The sequence below is a fragment of the Capricornis sumatraensis genome, unplaced genomic scaffold (assembly GCF_032405125.1).
Source record: "Capricornis sumatraensis isolate serow.1 unplaced genomic scaffold, serow.2 scaffold13, whole genome shotgun sequence".
Lineage (NCBI taxonomy): Eukaryota > Metazoa > Chordata > Mammalia > Artiodactyla > Bovidae > Capricornis > Capricornis sumatraensis.
This window is the reverse complement of record NW_027184624.1, coordinates 2,968,010-2,988,688: the sequence shown is the minus strand read 5'-3', so window position 1 is coordinate 2,988,688 and position 20,679 is coordinate 2,968,010. Positions and strand designations below refer to the sequence as shown.

The window sequence follows — 20,679 nt, the reverse complement described above, 5'->3', positions numbered from 1 at the left end:
GCAATGTGTTAGCCACTTAATAAACATTATTTATAATTCTTTCAGGGGTCTTAAAGATAGGTATTATGTCCATTTTACAAATGAAAAACTATGTCTCCCAGAGGAGAAAAGTCCTGCCCCAAGACATACAGATAGTGAGTGGGGGAGCTGGGAGTTAGATTCAGGTCAGGTCCATGGTCTTTTCAGTTTACCTCGTTACCTTGAAGTTCAAGTGAAAGGGAAGAAATTCTCTCACAACACACTATAACTTCTTTGTCTACCTCTTGCTGATTTTAGTTCCCAATATAATTATACAAATCCATTTTATGTGTTTTAAGTGTGATTTTCATCTAAGAGGTTAATCTAACTCCAGGCAATGCCGTTAAACAATCAGAGACTATTTCAAAATCAGTATTCTTTTTTTGTTAAACAGAGATGTTACTTATTTATTTTTGGCTGCATGGGTCTTAATTGCCACAGGTGGGCTTTCTCTAGCTGCGACGAGTGGGGGCTGCTCTCTAGTGCTTGGGCCTCTCATTCCCGTGGCTTCCCTTGTTGCACAGCACTGCTCTAGGCACTCTGGCTCCAACAGCTGCGGCTCCCAGGCTCTAGAACACGATCTCAGCGGTGTGGCACTGGGGTTATCTGCCAGGTGGCACATGGGATCTTCCTGGACCAGGGATCAAACCCATGTGCCCTGCATTGGCAGGTAGATTTTTAACCACTGGACCACCAGAGAAGCCCCTAAAAATCAATTTTCTTAATGTGAGTACAACTGATAATTGTGGAAAGTTTTTTATTTCTTTGTGCATACTTTCTTTGTACTATTTACAAAGTACATTTAAACTTTCAGATTCAATGAAATTATAACTTTAGAGTTCACTTCCCTTTTTCACATTATGAACAGATATTTCCCTTCCCACATGGGTCAGGTTACAAAAATCCTTCCTCAATTTACACAAAAATTGGGCATTCATCATTGAGAAATTGTAATGAAATAAGTAACTGATTTTTCAAACATGTGATAAAACATAATCTTGTTGACAAAGAGATGGGAATGTTCCTATTTTCGTTTGCTCTTTCTAGAAGAGTATTCTGATTTCATTTCTCTGTTAAGTATGACTTTTGAGTTTAAGGTTCGATCTTTTTATTTGTGCCAAATCAACTGCATATCATTAAAGTTCTTTCACTGAACTAAAACGCAGTGATTTCAATCTGTAAATTAGCTCTGGTAACATTACAAAATGCTGAGAAGAGAAGAAATAGTTGGAAATATGGGAATAAGGTAATGTACCTGGATCGTATTTTTTTTCCCTTTCTTGACAAACAAATATTTTATTTCTCCTCTTAAGAAGCAAATAAGATAATATGCTCAACTTCATATTAACAGCAATTTATCTGTACACACTGAATTGAAGATGCTTCTGTTCTCTCTTTGACATCACTCTAAATGAAGATGCAGCCACAAATTATTTCACCCCAACACCTCACCTCAAGTCAATATCATACCTCTGTAAGGTGGCTGGTTGCTGGCATGTGAGTGGTCTATTTCCAACTCTGTTAAATAGGAAGTGAACTCACAAACACAGCATCATTTTTCACACTGTCTCACATGAGCTGAACCAGAGATTATGAGGGCTAGTATCAGTGCTTTATACATTTATTTTGGAAAATAATTTCCTTGACTGCTGATTCAAAAGGATTTTCAATTAAAGAGTCACTTATTAATAGTAAATGAGAAATACTGTAAGAATATGGAATGATAAACTCTGCATACAGAATCTATGTGTTATCTTAGTAATTTTTATGTAAATCTCAAACTATTCTAAAATTAAAAGTTTCAGTTCAGTTCAGTTTAGTTCAGTCGCTCAGTCATGTCCGACTCTTTGCGACCCCATGAATTGCAGCACGCCAGGCCTCCCTGTCCATCACCAACTCCCGGAGTTCACTCAAACTCACATCCATCAAATCGGTGATGCCATCCAGCCATCTCATCCTCTGTCATCCCCTTCTCCTCCTGTCCCCAATCCCTCCCAGCATCAGAGTCTTTTACAATGAGTCAACTCTTCGCATGAGGTGGCTAAAGTACTGGCATTTCAGCTTCAGCATCATTCCTTCCAAAGAACACCCAGGACTGATCTCCTTTAGAATGGACTGGTTGGATCTCCTTGCAGTCCAAGGGACTCTCAAGAGTCTTCTCCAACACCACAGTTCAAAAGCATCAATTCTTCGGCGCTCAGCTTTCTTCACAGTCCAACTCTCACATCCATACATGACCACAGGAAAAACCATAGATTTTTTTTAAAAAAAAGTATAAGAGAGAACATAGTATGTTCTGGAAATCTCCTTTGAAGTGGGGAGTGGAAGTGAAGAATTTGGCTAGGTAGGCAAAAGACCTTTTATGCTATTCAAAGGAGATTCAATACATAAATTGTATAGGCTGGATGAGGATTCCTAGATCTGTGGATGGGCTTCAGGGGTGTTGCAAAACCTCCTGAGTTGTATAAGATTATATTGTCTGAATGTGTATAGTATGTTTTTCTCTGAAGAAAGTTAAAAACTTTAATTATTATTCAATTATTCTTAAAGGGAAAAGCACATAAAATTGTTAATAATCACTGCTGAAGGTAATGTTGAAATTGAAATATTTCAAGCAAGAGATATGAAACAATTCTATTTTTGTGTGCAAAAAAGATCCCTTCTTGGTAGTCCAGACTATAGTGATAATGTGTATGTATTTGGAGAAGGAAGGCAGGAGTTAAAGCCAAGATGGTGATAAAGACCATGATCTTCAGACTTTTTTGAATTGTGGTCTACTTTGCAGGGGAAAGGAATGACCCCATAAGATACCCTACCCTACTGTTGCCACTTTCCTGAGAAAAAAATTACGCAGTCTTTGGGATGAAATGTCATTTTTGTAAACCAAAGTTTGATGGGATTATATATACATCAACTTTATCATTGTAGATAAATGCACTGTACAAAAAAGGTCTCAATGACCCATATAACCACAATGGTGTGATCACTCACCCAGAGCCAGACATGCTGGAGTGTGAAGTCAAGTGGGTCTTAGGAAGCATTACTACAAATAAAGCTAGTGGCAGTGATGGAATTCCATCTGAGCTATCTAAAGTCCTAAAAGATGATGCTTTAAAGTTCTGCTCTCAATATGGCAGCAAATTTGGAAAACACAGCAGTGGCCACAGGACTGGAAAAGGTCAGTTTTCATCCCAATTTCAAAGAAGGGCAGTGCTAAAGAATGTTCAAACTACAGTACAACTGTACTCATTTCACATGCTGGCAAGGTAATGCTCAAAATCATTTAAGCTAGGCTTCGACAAGATGTGAGTCAAGCGATTTCAGATGTACAAACTAGATGTAGAAAAAGCAGAGGAGCAAGAGATCAAGTTGGTAACATCCGTAGGATCATAGAAAAAGCAAGGAAATTCCAGAACATCTACTTCTGCTTCATTGAGCACACTAAAGCCTTTGATTGTGTGGATCACAACAAACTGTGGAAAATTCTTAAAGAGATGGGTATACTAGACCACCTTACCTATCTCCTGAGAAACCCGTATACAGGCCGAGAAGCAACAGTCAGAACTGGACATGGAACAATGGACTGGTTCAAAAATGGGAAAGGAGTATGTCAAGGCTGTATATTGTCATCCTGCTTATTTAACTTATATGCGGAGCACATCATGTGAAATGCTGGGCTGGATGCAGCTCAAGCTGGAATCAAGATTGCCAGAAGAAATATTAATAACCTCAGATATGCAGATGACACCACCCTAATGCCAGAAAGCAAAGAGGAACTAAAGAGCCTCTTAATGAAGTTGAAAAAGGAGAGAGAAAAAGTTGCTTAAAAGTCAACATTCAAACAACTAAGATCATAGCATCCAGTCCCATCATTTCATGGCAAATAGATGGGGACGGGGGCGGGGGGGGCGGAGCATGGAAACACTGACAGATTTTATTTTCTTGGGCTCCAAAATCACTGCAGATGGTGACTGCAGCCATGAAATTAAAAGATGTTTGTTTCTTGGAAGAAAAGTTATGACAAACCTAGGCAGTGTTTTAAAAAGCAGAGACATCACTTTGCCAACAAAGGTCTGTCTAATCAAAGCTAAGGTTTTTCCAGCAGTCATGTATGGAAGTGAGAGTTGGACCATAAAGAAGGCTGAGCAATGAAGAATTGATGCATTTGAACTGTTATACTGGAGAAGACTCTTCAGAGTCCTTCGGTCTGCAAGGAGATCAAATCAGTCCATCCTAAAGGAAATCAGTCCTGAATAGTCACTGGAAGGACTGATGCTGAAGCTGACGCTCCAATATTTTGGCCATGTAATGCAAAGAACTGACTTATTGAAAAAGACCCTGATGTTGGAAAACACTGAGGGCAGGCGGAGAAGGGAATGACAGAGGATGCGATGGTTGGATGACATGAGTTTGAACAAACTCCGGGAGATAGTGAAGGACAGAGAAGTCTGGCATGCTGCAGTCCAGGGGGTCACAAAGGGTCAGACATGACTGAGAATCTGAACAACAACATGGGTCACTATGCACCAGCATCCTGGCAACAGAGAAGAAAAACTCTTCCCCCGGAACAGGGATTCCCACATGCTGCAGCAGCAACTATCTCCAGGCTGGTGAAAGGTAAAGCCCACTAACTTCTTCTGGAGAAGGACTGAGGCTTAGCAATAGTAACAGCAGCTTTACGATCAACAGGTCATTTTCTTGAGCTGTCTGGGATGTCCAGTTTCAGGATGAAGTTAGAGTAACTATAGATACCGTGGACTGAGTAAGTATCCTTGGATTCTTTGAACTTCAAAGGAAGAATTGTTTAATAAAGAAGATAGAACACAATTTCCTGTTAATGTGGCCAAGTGGGATCTTAATTAGGAAAACATCTCAGAATGGTGAAGCCCAACACTAAGGCAGGCCACCTTTCAGGATATAGAAGTAGCTATAATTCTATTGAGTTATCTACCTGTAACTCAGGTACTGGATAAATATCCTTTCTTTTCAACCTCACCTTACCATGAAGAGGTTATCTACGATTGAATTAGCACTATCAGAGCCCACATTTCCTATAAGTGATATAAACTTGGCTCCAAGTGCTTTATACATATTTGCCCAAGTAACCTATCTTAAAAAAAAAAAAAGGAGGAAAGATTACAAAGCTGCACTAATCTCTATGATCCTGCCAAGATCATTCTCATGAAGTTATACTTTATAAAGTATGTGCTTATGCTCATAATTTGTACTCTATGAAGCTCAATCTTTTCTTCTATAAAATGAGAGTACTAATGTTCATCCTGTAGCTTTGTTGAAATCACACCATGAAGATTACAGCAAAATTTAAACAACCAAATGACAGCTCCTTTTCTACCCTCTTAGTTCTTTCTCCTCTCTAAACAAGAAAAACAAATTATTATTTTAATATATCACATGCCATAGCATTTACATAGACCACTCTTGACGATCTCAACAAACCACAAACCCAGAGGTAAGAAGATTTTATCATAGTTGATGAATCTTATACTACAATAAGAGTGAGAGAAAACAGAAAATTTGTTACCTTCGTGGCATCTATTTATTAGTTGATTTTAGAAGTGTTTGAGGAAAAATAAATAATAAGAAATACCACCTGGAAAGACCACTATTAAAAACTTAGCACAGTAATCAAGATAGCATAATACTGAAGGGAAAATAAGACACGTAGGTCAATGGAACAGAATAGAAAGCCCAGAAACAGACTCTTACAAATATGCCCAGTTAATTTTTGACTAAAGAGCAAAAGTGACTAAATGGAGGATGGGCAGCCTTTTCAATAAATGGAACTAGAGAAATTGAAATTCATCAGCAAAAAAAAAAACAAAAAAAAAACTTGACCTAAAAACTCACACTTTATGCAAAATTGTACTGAAAACAAAATTTTAATTTAAACTATAAAACTTATAGAAAATAACATAGGAGAAAATCTTTCAGACCTAGAATTAGGTAAAGAATTCTTAGGCTTGACACCAAAAGCATAATTCATAAAAGGAAAAAACAGATAAATTGGCCCTCATCAAAATAAACTTTTGCTCTGCAAAAAGACCCTATACAAGGATAAAAAGACAAATTAGAGACCAGGGGAAGATTCTGAAAATCACTTATCAAAATTCTTTTGTCTAAAACACATAAAGATCCTTCAAATCTCAACATTTAAAAAATAATAATCTAATTAGAAAACTGGGCATGGACAAAAATTCACAGACATTCCTCCAAAAAGGACAGGTATACAGCTGGCAAATAAACAACTGAAAAGACTTTAACATTATCATCCATTAGACGGATGCTAATTAAAACTACAGTATCCTGTCAAAATTAACAATGGACTTATTATACAACCTAGCAATCTACTTTTGGGTATTTATCCTAGAGAAATGTCTTCTTTCCACATAAGAACTTGTATATGAATATTCATAGCAACTTTATTCTTAAATAGCCAATAACTGTAAACTATCCAAATTTCCTTGAGGTTCCTTAAGATGTTGTTTGTATCAATAGTTTGCATCTTTTTCTAAATCACTGAGTAGTATTCCATGGTGTGGACACACCAGTTTGTTTAATCATTCACCCACTCAATGAAATCTTACTAGTTTATGGTTTTTGGCTATTAAGAATAAAGTTGCTATGAATATTCATATACTTCTAAATATCACTTGGGTCAAAGAAGAAATCTCAAGAGAAATGAAAGAATTGTTTAAACTAAATGAAAATAGAAATACAGCTTATGAAAATGTATGAAATACACTGAAAATAGTGCTTACAGAGAAATTTACAGCATTAAATACATATATTAGTAGAGAAGAAGACGTAAAATTAAAAAAAGAAAAACACTAAAAAAAAAAACCCCTAATATTCTACCTTAGGAAACTAGAAAAAGAAGAACAATTCAAGCCAAACCAAATGCACAAGAAAAGAAATAATACAAATTAGAGCAGCAATGAAATTGAAAATAGGAAAACAATAGAGAAAATCAACAAAACCAAAATCTGGCTCTTTGAAAAGATCAATAAAATTGATAAACTTCTAGTAGGCTAAGAGTACAAGAGAAGACACAAATTACTAAATTCTGATACAGGTCCTGATCAGTCCAAGAAGAACTTTGAAAAATTATGCTAAGTGAAAGAAGCCAGTCACCAAGGACTACCTATGATTCCATGCACATAAAATGCTCATCCCAGGGAAGTACACAGAGACAGAAAGCAGATTGGTGACTGCCAAGTGCTGGGGTTAGGGGTCAGTAGGTGATAGCTGAAGGACACTTCCTTTCTTTTTGAGGTGATGAAAATGTTCTGAAATCAACTTTGGTGACAGGTATATGTATCTGTGAATACATTAAAAACCACTAAAGTGTACACTTTAAATGAGTGAATTGATGGTATGTGAACCATCTCAATAAAGGCATCTAAGAGAAACAACAGAGTGCAAAAAATTGTATACAACAGGCTAAATTTTCTAAGAAAAGAATGAGGGGGGGGTGACAAAATGTTTCAGAACAAAAAGCTTATCTATGCATAATATTTCAGGGAGGACCCAGGAAACAGAATATATCTATTGCCTCCAAGGAAGAGAACTGGTGACGGAAGGACATGCTTGGAGGAAACTTTACATTGTATTATCTTTTTGCATTTTCATGTGCCATATTATTAGGCAGATTTACCATGAAACTAATGAAGCTTAAACTTTGGGCCCCTCACTTGCACAGGCTCTTCATAAGGCCCCAAGAGGGCCCTAAAACATACTAACCTGTTTGTAAAATTGATGCTCATGTTTGTAAAATTTCCAAAAATGAGATGTGTTAACTTCCAACAACTCACCTTGCTATTTCTTTCCACTCCAAATTCCCCTTCTTTTACTTCTCCTTTTGTGATGTGTGAGGAAAGGAGAAGAAAGAATCTGGCTGCAAACATTTTTGGGAGCCCATGCTCTGCAACAAGAGAAGCCACCTTAGTGAGCAGCCTGAGCTCGGCAACTACGGAGTAGCCGGTGCTCGCTACAACCAGAGACAGCCCAAGCGTAGCAAGACCCGGTTCAGCCAATAAACAAATAAATGACATTTTTAAAAAAGAAATGTTTGACCAGTTTTATTGAGGTATAAATAACATACAAAAACCGCACTTTAAAGTATACAATTTGATATGTTTTTATATATGCATACACCCATGAGGCCATCACCACAGTCAAAAAAGATCATATTCTTCACCTTCAAAAGATTCCTCTCGTTCCTTCATCAGATATGTGCTTTGCAAAGATTTTATTCCAATATTTTCATTATCTTAGCAGCATCGTTTTAAAAGCAAAAGTTTTATAAATTACACTGAAGTTCAATTTATTTATTTGTCCTTTTCTTGAGTATGCTTTTGCTGTTGTATCTAACAAACAAGTCACAAGATTTTTGCTTATTTTTCTTGGAGGAGTTCTATTGTTTTAGGTGTTTCATTTAGGTCTACAATCCATCTTGAGTTATTTTCCGTATGTAGTGTGCAGTGTGGATTCAAGTTCATTTTTTTGCATACCGACATCTAGTTGTCCCAGCACCACTTGTTAAAAGGCCCATCCCTTCTCCACTACATTGCCTTTGTGCCTTTAAAGCATTTTTCTATATTTACAGAAACGTTGCAAAGGTAGTACTGACAATTCTGTCACTGAGTTTTCCCAATGTCAGTGTTCTAGTTTTGGCAAATGTAGTTTTCTCTTAGTTTTGTCTACGTAAGATGTAGACATTAGTAGATTACTATTAACTAAGTTCTAGGCTTTATTTGATCCCACTAGTTTTCCCACTAACATTCTTTTTCTGTTCCAGGATCCAACAGGGAATACCACATTATATTTGTTTTCATGTCTTCTTAGGTTTTTTGGTTTACACATAAATAAAAATGCGCTTAGACCAAAGTTTTCAACAGGAACAAGAAAGAACATTAAATATTACTCTGAAGTGCTAATCGTTGTGGCTATTAAGATTTTAAAGCAAAAGTGACTTCCCTGGTGGTGCAGTGGTTAAGACTCCATGCTCCAATGCAGGAGGCCCAGGTCTGACCCCTAGTCAAGGAACTAGAGCCTGCATGTTGCAGCTAACAGCATGCGTGCCACAATTAAAGATCCTGGATGCAGCAACTAAGACACATCACAGCCAAATAAATTTTAAAAGGAAGTTCAACTGGATTAAAAAAAAACGATTTTAAAGCAAAAGAATTTTCTTTCAGAGTTCATAATGAACAGCAGCATTATTAAATAGCAAATATTTCATAGGAATCATCAAAATAGCTGCTGTTTTCATCCAGGAACATTCGGAAAAATACTAAAATGAGAAAAGCTAATTAATATTTATCCAAAACACTTTATTAAAACTTAAAATGGAAAAATATGTATAAAATTAACTGGTAAAGAAACAAATCAGATAGCAAGTAATAGTCCATTACTGGAGACTTTATTTCAGCTATAACAGCCCTGATCAATTGTTGACTGTTGTGTAATATGGTTAATATAGAAAACCTTATGAGTGATTTTTAACTTTCTTATCAACTGAAAACTAGCTATGGCTTTATTCAACAAAGTGGAGCAACTTCTGGATGACTTGAACCTGTTGTTGAATGGTATTTGTAGTCAGCTGTATGATAAGAAAGCTATAATGAAAGATGTGAATAAAGCATTTTTTAAAAACATGAACAAGTACAGAATATGTGCTCTGTCTAGTTTCTTTAAATTCACTGGAGAAAATGTCACATCTTTGATATTAGGATTTGTTGAGTTGGATTCAACATTTTGCAACGATTATTTGTGTTCTTTTCAGGTATAATTCTCCACTTTTACAAAAGAATTCTGTTACTAGAATTGCCTACATGATTTTCCAAAAAGATTCTAATTCCATATGCTAACTCACAAATTATCCTAAATAAATATATAAGGAGTATACATGCACGCATGCTCAGTCCCTCAGTTGTGTCCAACTCTGAGACCCCCTGGACTGTAGCCCACCACACTCCTCTGTCCACGGATTTTTCAGTCAAGAATACTGGAGTAGGTTGCCATTTCCTAGTCCAGGGGATCTTCCCAACCCATGTACCTGGAGGCAAATGAACTTCTCCAGTGTGACGGCAATATGTGAGGCTAGCTAGAGTTATGGTGAGAGTTCGTGTCCTTGCCAAGTGCTTGGATTGTTAGAAACAGAGGCTCTTTTTAAGTAGATATACACCAAATTCTGGTAAAAGTTCATTATGCCCTCCAAGTCCCCTATGAGGACACTGGCTTACTATATGAGAACAAAATGAAGGTCCATCATTAGGACTGTGGACCCTTAATGAGGTCACTATTCCAGAACTTAATAAACACACTCACTACTCTCTGACCAGCTCACTGGGAGGTGGCTATCTTGTAAAAATGTGGGCTCCTTGGGAGCTTCAGCTTTATACAAGGCAACACATGGAAGATGGCCTCTCAAATGTGGCTTGGCCATTCCTGAACACAACATGACACTCAGATTGTGAAAGACCCCAGACATCCACTGATTAACAACATTCCCTTCCAGTTACTTTCCCATACAATGTTTTCTCCCATCATCCCCTCCTGAATTCAGTTCAATCATCCTTTTATCCTTACCACTCCATTAATATCATTCCACTCAAAGTCACCATGAGTTCCAGATGTCACAGCCAAAGGTCAACTCAGTCTTCATTTTATCAAAACCGTCAATAGTATGTGACACACCTCACTCCGTTTTGAGAAACTAGGCTTCCAAGACATCCTCCTTTTCTTTCCCTCTCTCCCTCCTTTCCTCTCCTTTCCTTCCCTCTCTATCCCACACTCCCTCCTTGTCTCCCCACACTTCCATCTCTCTTCTTTCTCTCCTCTCTTCCTTTCTTCCTTGGTTCTCTTACCTCACGAGCTGCTGCCTATCTTTTTGGTTGCATCATTCTATCTTCCCTATTTCTAGGTATAAGAGCCCCCTTTTTCAGACTGTTGACCTTTCCTCTTTATCCATAATTGTTCTCCTGGTGATCTCACCTGGTCCCACTGCTTCAAATATTATTAGATACTGATACCTCACACAGTTGTACCTCTAGTCATGAAATTGTCCCAAATTCCAGATATGTACATCCAAATGAGTACCTAGCTCCCCCTTGGTAGCCTAATCGTTGTCTCAAACTCAACATGCCCAATATGAAACTTTTTATTTCTGCTCCCACCAAAAAATTAAAATAAAAAAAAATCCCACCCAACCCTCCAGTTTTATCTCAGTAGAAAACAATTCTATTTTTTTATTTCTTAGGTCAAAGACTATAGAGATATCCTTGATTTCTTTCTCTCTCATTCAGCTTTTGTCCATCAACAAATGAAGTCAGCTCTACCTTTAAAATATACTGTCTTACTGCTTCTTCACAACTATTGCCTCAATCAAACCACTTCAATTTCTCACCACACTAATGCAAAATTGCCAGTTGGTCTGCCTGCTCCCACAACTGTTCCCTAACCATTTCTTCTCCAGATAGTGACCAGTGATAAAAGGGGGATTGCGACACTCCTCTACTCATACCCTTCCATGCTTCCTGTCACACTGTGAGTAAAAACTAAAATCTTCACCATTCCCTATAAAGCCCTACCCAGCCATGCCCCCAAACATCTTCCTAAATCCATTTCCAACCATTCTCCTCTTCCCTCATTCTCCTAGCCTTTGCTGCTTCACTTATACGTAAAGTTCCTGTACACACACAGCTCTGCAGCTGAATTATCTGTTTTAATTCACCTAGTTGTTCCTTTGCTAGTCCATACTCTTGTTATAATATTTTCATCGGATCCCTTAATATCTGGTGTAGTCATCCCCCCTTTAATTTTCTTCATCGACACAGATTTGGCAACTCTGAACTCCATTCTTTTATCTGAATTTTAGAATTTGTTATTTTGGATACCCTAAGTATCTTAACAGTAATTTGATTTGCAAAGCATTGAGTTTGCAATTTGGTTGATCTTTAACTTTGAACGTGAAGTCTTCCCATCTTTAAATATGGTATATTTGCCCAATTATTAAAACCTGTTTTATCTGCTTTGTTAGAGATTAAAATATTTCCCCATAAAATCTTGAATATTCTTAATTAGTTTGATTCCTTTTCTCTTTTGGCCTCATCCTTCTCCAGTCTTTCCCCACCTTAAGCCCCATACATATATACGTGATTCAACATTACTCTCTCAGTGGCCTCTCATGAGTTTTGCATTAGTTCTTCAGGTCTTCCTAGATTTTCTTTTTTATCCTGCGGCATCTCTGGAGCTAGGACGGCAAAGGCAACATGCGGCCTATGCTGGTTTGCCCCCATGGTCCCACTGATTGTCTATGATGGTTTGAGCTGAATTATTTTACTATTGGCAAGTGAATCTCCTAATTAAAACATGTCAGTAAGTGGCACATATAACAAAATGACAAATAGGGTTGTTTATGGGCATTATAGGAGAAAGCAATGGCACCCCACTCCAGTACTCTTGCCTGGAAAATTCCATGGACAGAGAGGCTTGGTGGGCTGCAGTCCATGGGGTCGCTAAGAGTCGGGCACATGACTGAGCGACTTCATTTTCATTTTTTACTTGCATGCATCGGAGAAGGAAATGGCAACCCACTCAGTGTTCTTGCTTGGAGAATCCCAGGGATGGGGGGAGCCTGGTGGGCTGCCGTCTGTGGGGCTGCACAGAGTCGGACACGACTGAAGTGACTTAGCAGCAGCAGCAGCATGGGCATTATTTTATATTTGTCATATGCTCTCTATCTCACACCATCCAGTCCTTCTTAATCTTCCAGGCTCCCTCTGAGTCCTCCAGCAGCCCAGGTCATCACATGGCTGCTAAGTCCTACTCCTCTTTCTGTTCCTTCCACCTGCTCTGCACAACAAAGCTCTTCAGCATCCAGAAAGGCTGGATCTTCCCTCTACCATCAGATCGGGATTTCTTCTTTTTGAAAAGTGATCTAACTTTAAAATTTAGAAGCGATCATTTGTTTGTACCAAGAGATTTTTCATCCTAACAGAGATAGTTTCAATCCAAATTAATTTATAATTGGTGCAAAATTTCACAGTATAACCAATGAAAGCAATTCAATAAGTATGGTAGAGAATGGTCCTGGGTTGTAGCATTATCAGGTAAGTAAACAAGTTCTAAGAGACTTCCACAGATGGTTTATTCTTTACAGTATTTTCTCCATTTTTATAACTTCTTCCTTTGTTTTCACTTTGCTTAGCACCTAGGTTTTATAATGTAAAAGTGAAAGTCACTCAGTTGTGTCCAGTTCTTTGAGACCCCATGAACTATATAGTCCATGAACTTTTCCAGGCCAGAATACTTGAGTGGGTAGCCATTTCCTTCTCCAGGAGATCTTCCCAACCCAGGTCTCCCACATTGGAGGTGGATTTTTTACCAGCTGAGGTTTTATAAAAATTCTACAGTTTTTTCTTTCTTTTTTCCTTATGCAACACTGTGACATTGTAATGTGGGCCTGTAGTTCTCTGACGGAGACAGGGTTTTATTCATCATGCTGTTTAAGTGCAGGTCAGTCTTAAGGCTAAGACACACGATATGAAAAAATTATGAAATCTGAGTCTCTTAAGCCTAGACATTAACCCAGCAAACCTCTAAATTCTGATTAGCTTTCTCTTTACCCTCATTTTACTTTCTCTTCCCATCTTCACTGTGTGAAATTTTAAGTTCGTAATAGGGTAAAATTGCTTCTACCTTTGTTTGTAAGATATGTCATTTCAAAATTTAATATCTGAAAAATATCCAGAGGGGAATTTCATCAGATACACTCCACTCATTAGTACAAAGGCTACTGAGGTTCTCTATAGAGTCTATGTAGAATATAAGGATCACTCTTTTGTGTGTCTTGCTTGTTTTATTTTTTCTTATTCTTGTCTCCTAAACTATCTGTAGTTACAAATATCTAAACAGGTATAGTTGGTACATGCAGAAGTCTGTCAGCATAATAAGCAAATGTTTTAAGTTAAAGTCTCTGGTAAATTACACTTGTGTTCTTGTACTGTTTAGTATGATTTTAGTAAATCATAAGAAAATTGATGGCTGCACTAATTAACTTTTTTCAGTAATTTTTAAACTTTCAGATTTATAAAATGTAATCATTGTTGCAATTCTTAGTGTTTTATATTTCTAAAATATGGTTGTTTCATGATAATCAAATATAAGTTATATTGGAAATATACTCGTTAAAAAATACTCCCTATTTTTTATATTTTCACTAGCTATACCTAGACAACATAAAGGCAGCTATTATTTTTTAATCAACAGTGGTTGTAAATATTCTATTTTACTTTCTTAGTACTAGACTATAGCACCAAGTGATACACTTACTGTTCTATTTCTGATATTACGATTTCAAGGCAGTTGTAGAAAATGCTTTAGTAGATGTAATAGTCAAAGAAGAGTCGCTAGAATTTGGAAAGTCATTTTGTAGTTTAAGGGGAAAATTAATTTTGTTTTGTTGTTTTAACTTTTGTTTGCTTTTCTCAAAAGTCCCTTCTTAACTAGTGAGCCCAAAATGTCAGGCCTGTAATCCCAGCTAGAGCTTTACCAGGTGTGTGTACTTCCCGGATCACACAGTTCAATGAGCTGTATTATCTGTCTCTGCACAATCTCTTCTGAAGTCAGTTGCTGATGCTGTAATCATAACCCTTGAAATGTATGGGTAAATAAAAGCTCCTTTATCAGAAATGTATGACTACTCACTTTCTCAAGAGACTCTTAATGGCAAAATTGTGGCAAAATGAGAAATGTCTTCCCTCCTATTTATTTGAAAACAACAAATTATAGTCATGATTTCAAGATTTCCTTCCAGGGCCTCATTAAATTGCCTCCCATGTCATAAAAAACCTCTTGTGAAAGATGCTTCCGGAGGAAACTTGTCACATTAAACTGTCAGTCAAGTCCTCTTCTCAAGTTTTGCTACTGTCTTTTGATCCAAGAGGAGCCACGGAGATGAACCATCTCTTCCTTAAGATTATTTAATAAATAATTTTCCATCCATTACTCTTATGCATAATAATCAGCAGCACTCTACACTATACAGTCTTGTATGTAGAGCCTACTTTAGATTGGGATGTGGAATAGACATTTTAGAATACTAAAATCATTTCCATACAAAAAGCCAAATTATTAACCTAGCAGGAGATTTTGTTGTGTTTGGTTTGTTTTCTAAAGACGGAGACACACTAGATAAAGCGTTGTTCATCTCTTCCACGAACCATAAAATTAAAGGAGATAACTGGGTTTTCCACACTTGATTCTTTGTCTCTGCAATAGAATAGGTTTTTAGCATTTGAGCAGCTTAAAGCCATTTGGTTAGTTTTTCCATATACTTTCTTTAAAAATCACTCTTCAAAAGTGCCAAGTTCCTGATTTTAAAACTCTAATCATTTGGTTTTGACCAATTGTGTGGGAAGAAATATAAAATAGTTTTTCTTCTGTTCAGCCATATTTTCTTTGGTCAATGCCATTTCTGTTTTCTTGGTTTATTCTTTCTGGATTTTTCTAAATCATTACCCTTCATACTGAATATTATGGGGGAAATATGAGCTTAATATTTTTTTTTTTTCCAAAACCAGTCTTTTGATAAAGGGCAAAGTTGAAGGCCAAAATAGACAGATAGCTCAATCAACAGATTGATTTGTACCTCCACTAGTTTGTTCCTCCACCAACATAGGCTACATTATATTTTCAGTAAAAACAGAATTTAAGACATTAGTAATAGAAGTGAACAATTCATTAAGTGTTTGATAGGTTCTCATTCTAGTTTATATATTAATCTTTAAAAATATTAACTACTGAGTAGCTCACACAAAATGGAACTTTTTAGAGGGAATTTAAGCTGATTTTTCTGTTCAGAAATTTTATAGTTAGTTTTCAGATCAGATTCATGATTTTCTCTCCTATGTTCTTTGTCTTACTTACACTGTTTTATCTCAGGGTACAACAAAGAACAAAATTAACAGTGCCTTAAATGTGAGAAAATACAGTGGGTCCTCATCATTTAATTCTTACAAGAATATTTTGAACTGAGTGTTTTTACTTTCATTTGCAGATAAGAAGGTTGCAACTTGAATGGCCTATGTAACTTGCTCAAAGTCATAGTGCAGAGCCCTGAGGTTCAAACTCAAACTTCTTTTATTCCAGAACCTAAATTCATAACTAAAATACTAACTCCTAAAAGCTATGTGGACATCCTAGTGGGCATTAGAAAGGTGTCAAAGAATGTTAGAATCAGACGAAATATTAGTGAGCATGTCATTTTAATATGGATAAATAGAAGTTTATAAAGGCAATGACCTTAATGTCATATTTTTGTTTAACGGCAGAAGTCAAATATCTTCCTATTTAAGTGCTCACTGAAAATAATCTCAAAATCATTATTTATAATTTTATTTAAAATCCTTTTTGACAGTATTACTTCTATAACGTAGAAAAATCTTATGGTTGTTATGTATGTATTTTCTTTTTGCTGTTCTAGTCTTGCATGTATGCTAAGTTGCTTCAGTCATGTCTGACTCTTGGTGACCCTATGGACCAGAGGCTCCTCTGTCGAAGGGATATATCTCCTGCATCGGTAGGCAGGTTCTTTACCACTAGTGTACCTTGGGAAGCCTACTAGGTTAATCAACTTAAAAATAAGTCTTTTGTCACAGAAGAAATTTCTAATTCCCAAAAAAGTTGATTTCCAACATGACAATTTGGAACCTCATGGGAAAGACTTGAAAGCCTGGCTCATGATAATTGATTTGATTCACAAAAATTACTTATCATCTTTTTTTCAATAATTGTTGCTTAAACATTAGGTAAAACAGACAAATTTGCTTAAGTAAATGTTATATCTCAAAATTTTCAGCACTATACTGATTTACAATAATTTTTCTGAGTTTAACCTCTGTTAAAAGGCAGCCATTCATTAAAAATCATTGCTCCCTCCATAACAATAAAGCAAATAATGAGTGTGTGTGTGCACCCACCTGTTTGTGTGTATATGTTTATATACACATATATATTTGAAGATATTCAATAGTTGCAGATGTAAAGAATTCTAAAAGTAAGATATAGAGAGGAATGAGATCTTGAGTAAATAAAGGAAGATTGTTGGCAATTCCCTGGTGACACTTGCTGAATACAAGCATAGAGGAGAAAGATCAGACCTAGCATAGTGAGAGGTAATCTGTTGGAGTAAATAGAATCCAGTAGAGTTTTCCACAGCTGTGCAGGTGACATGAATGACTGGAATCTGGCGGAACTAGTTTTTTCTTCCTATAAGACTTCACTCACCCAGTAAACATTTACTAAGAGTGTGGCATTATAGAATGCTGGGGGACAGACTGAGGAAGAAGAGGAATCTTCATAAGTCTTGCACTTTAGTTCCAAAGTCCTGCTAGAAGGATGTGCCTATAATAATATCTTATGGATATCAATCTTTAGACATTTGAAAGCTGACATGAATTAAACAAAAGTGGCGAGACTGGGCACATTCAGGGCGGTGAGGAAATGTAGATCAATGGAACAGAAGAGAAAGCCCAGAAATAAACCCATGCATCCAGGGTCAATTAATCTACAAGAAAGGAAGCAAGACTCTACAACAGAGAACAGAGAGTCTCTTCAATAAATGGTGCTAGGACAACTAGACTGTAAAAGAATTAAATTAGAACATTCTCTAATATCACACACAAAAATAAACTAAAAATGGATTCAATAGCTAAATGTAAATGTAAGACCAGACACTATAAGACTCCTTAGGAAAACATAGGCAGAACACTCTGACATAAATGGCAGCATAACTTTTTGGATCTGTCTCCCAGAGTAATGGAAATAGAGGAAAAACAAACATATGGGACTTAATTAAACTTAAAAGCTTTTGCATAGCAAAGGAACCCATTAACAAAACAAAAAGACAACCCATAAAATGGAGAAAATATTAGCAAGCAATGTGATCTACAAGAGATTAATCTCTAAACTATACAAACAGCTTATATAGCTCAGTATATTTTTAAAAAGCCAAGCAAAATATGAGGTCCAAATAGACATTTCTCCAAAGAAGCCACACAGATGGCCAAAAGGCACATGGAAACATGTTTACCATTGAGAACGGTTAAAGAGATGCAAATTAAAAGTATAATCAGGTATTATATCATCTCAAGTCAGAATGGCCATCATCAAAACATCTACAAACCTATTTATGAAACAGAAATAGTCACAGATGTAGAAAACAAACTTTCAGTCACCAAGCAGTGAAGGAGAGAGAGGGATAAATTGGAAGATGGGGACTGACATGTATACAACACTATATATAAAACAGGTGAGTAATTAGAATTTACTGTATAGCATGGGAGCTCTACTCAGTACTCTGTAATGACCTCGAAGGGAAGATAATCTACAAAAAGAGTGTTTATATGTATATGTATAACTGAATAACTTTGCTATACAGCAGAAACTAATACAATATTGTCAATCAACAATACTCTAATAAAATTAATTTTTAAAAACACACAAATAAGAAATGCTGGAGAGGCTGCTGAGCAAAGGGAGCCCTGCCACACTGTAGGTGGAAATGTAAATTGGTGCTGTCATTATGGAGAATAGCATGCTATGTGCTAAGTTGCTTCAGTCAAGTCTGACTTTTTGAGACCCCATGGACTGTAGTCCCCCAGGTGCCTCTGTCCACAGATTCTACAGGCAAGAATACTGGAGTTGTTGCCCTCCTTCAGGGGACCTTCCTGACTCAGGGACGGAACCCATGCTTCTTATGTCTCCTGCACTGGCTGCTGCTGCTGCTAAGTCGTGTCAGTCGTGTCCGAATCTGGGCAACCCCATAGATGGCAGTCCACCAGGCTTCTCTGTCCCTGGGATTCTCCAGGCAAGAACACTGGAGTGGGTTGCCATTTCCTTCTCCAATGTATGCAAGTGAAAAGTCAAAGTGAAGTTGCTCAGTCATGTCCGACTCCTAGCGACCCCATGGACTGCAGCCTACCAGGCTCCTCCATCCATGGGATTTTCCAGGCAAGAGTACTGGAGTGGGGTGCCATTGCCTGCATTGCCAGCCCGGTTCTTTACCACTAGCACCACCTGGGAAACCTGGAAAACAATACTGATGTTCCTTAAAAAACTAAAAGTAGCATTACAGTGTGAAGCTACAATCGCAGCCTGGGTGCATATCCAGAGAAAACCATAATTTGAAATGCACCCTCAGTGTTAACTACAGCACTGTCTACAAAAGCTAACATATGAAAGCAATCTAAATGTCCACTGACAGATTAATGGATTAAAAAGATGTGATATATTTGTACAATGGATTGTTGTGTGTGTGTGTGAAGTCACTCAGTCGTGTCTGACTCTTTGCGACTCCATGGACTGTAGCTTACCAGGCTCCTCTGTCCATGGGATTTTCCAGGCAATGGTACTGGAGTGGATTGCCATTTCCTTCTCCAGGGGATATTCCCAACCCAGGGATCGAACCCAGGTCTCCTGCATTGTAGACAGATGCTTTACCCCCTGAGCCACCGGCTGACATAATGCAATTTACAGCAACATGGAAGCACCTAGAGATTACCACACTGAGTGAAATAAGTCAAAGAATAACAAATATTGCATAATATTGCTTATAAGTGGAATTAAAAATAAACCATGGTACAAATAAATGAACTTATATACAAAACAGAAACAGACCCATAGACAAAAAAACAAACAAACAAACAAACTTACAGTTACCAAAGCAGAAAGGAGGGGAAGATAAATTAGGAGTTTGGGATTAACATAGGCAATGGCACCCCACTCCAGTACTCTTGCCTGGAAAATCCCATGGATGGAGGAGCCTGGTAGGCTGCAATCCATGGGGTCGCTAAGAGTCGGACATGACTGAGCGACTTCACTTTCACTTTTCACTTTCATCCATTGGAGAAGGAAATGGCAACCCACTCCAGTATTCTTGCCTGGAGAATCCCAGGGACAGGGGAGCCTGGTGGGCTGCCATCTATGGGGTTGCACAGAGCTGGACACGACTGAAGCGATTTAGTAGCAGCATGTATAAAATAGATAGCCAGGAAGGACCTACTGCACAGCACAGGGAACTATATTAAATATCTTGTAATAACTTATAACGGAAAAGAACCTGAAATTCTTTTTCAGAGTCACATATATAAATATTTACATGCATATATATGACAATTCAATCATTTTGCTGTATACCTGAAACTAACAAAACACAGTAAATCAACTGTATTTCAATTAAAAAGGAACACAATATTCACAGAAGAATTAAAAAGTTCTAGCGAACTGAAGAAAAAAAAAAAAGGAAGTTAAATTGCAACCCACTGCTGACATGGCTCATCTCCTGAATCAATCGATACATAATCAGTTTCTTATCCTAACTGCCAGAGAGAATGCTCTCTTGCTGGGATGGGGGACAGATATTTCTTTGTCTGTTTGTTTGTTTGTTTTTTAATGTATAATACCTGACATACAACCACAAATTTCAAAACACGTAAAGAAACAGAAAAATGTCAACCAAAATTAAGAGCAAAAATAAAAAATAGAAGCAGACACATAGCATCGCAGATTAGAACTTCTGAAAAGGAATTTTAAATGTCATTATACATATGTTAAAGAAATATAGGCAATAAAGACAAG

At 37.2% G+C, this 20,679-nt stretch overlaps 1 protein-coding gene across 2 annotated transcripts in view; it reads right to left on the bottom strand.

Moving 5' to 3' along the window:
* Positions 1-20,679, bottom strand: part of LOC138072365 (lysozyme C, kidney isozyme) — a 55,479-nt gene that overhangs the window by 17,339 nt on the left and 17,461 nt on the right. The window contains exon 2 of one of the 2 annotated variants that reach the window (XM_068963455.1): positions 7,851-7,960. The exons of the other annotated variant lie outside the window; for it this stretch is intronic. The gene's annotated coding sequence lies outside the window, so the exon portion shown is untranslated. The remainder of the gene's footprint in view (positions 1-7,850; positions 7,961-20,679) is intronic. 2 annotated transcript variants of the gene reach the window in all.